Source organism: Alligator sinensis, unplaced genomic scaffold (genome assembly GCF_000455745.1).
Source record: "Alligator sinensis unplaced genomic scaffold, ASM45574v1 scaffold794_1, whole genome shotgun sequence".
Taxonomy (NCBI): domain Eukaryota; kingdom Metazoa; phylum Chordata; order Crocodylia; family Alligatoridae; genus Alligator; species Alligator sinensis.
This window is the reverse complement of record NW_005842125.1, coordinates 1,191,115-1,191,574: the sequence shown is the minus strand read 5'-3', so window position 1 is coordinate 1,191,574 and position 460 is coordinate 1,191,115.

Genomic DNA, 460 nt, shown 5'->3' with positions numbered 1-460 from the left:
GAAAAAAAAACACTCTTCCCCCCCCCTACCCCAAAAAAAAAAAAAAAAAAAAAAAAGGACCAACTCAGGAAGGAAATCACCATATACTACCAACAACTTAAGACAGAAATCCATGCATGTTCCCAACAATATACAGTGGATACAAAGAGACTACGAGAGGAAAAAAAAAAAAAAAAAAGCTTTCTACAGCATTCATCCTACATAAAAAGAAGAAATGGAACAAATTACTCCAAGAACAAGCTCCCCAGCCACAAAACAACCATCAGAGGAACAACACCAACACCTTACGACCTTCCAACCTCAGACTCGATGAAACAAAGCAGCAACCAACCCACAAATATTATCAATCTCTCCAAACACACGTTTAGCAAAACTGAAAAATCTGTCTTTTCTAAAGGCCTAAGTTTCTATCCAGAAAAATATCCCAATAAAATACTTCAATGTGGAGAACTAGAAGAAT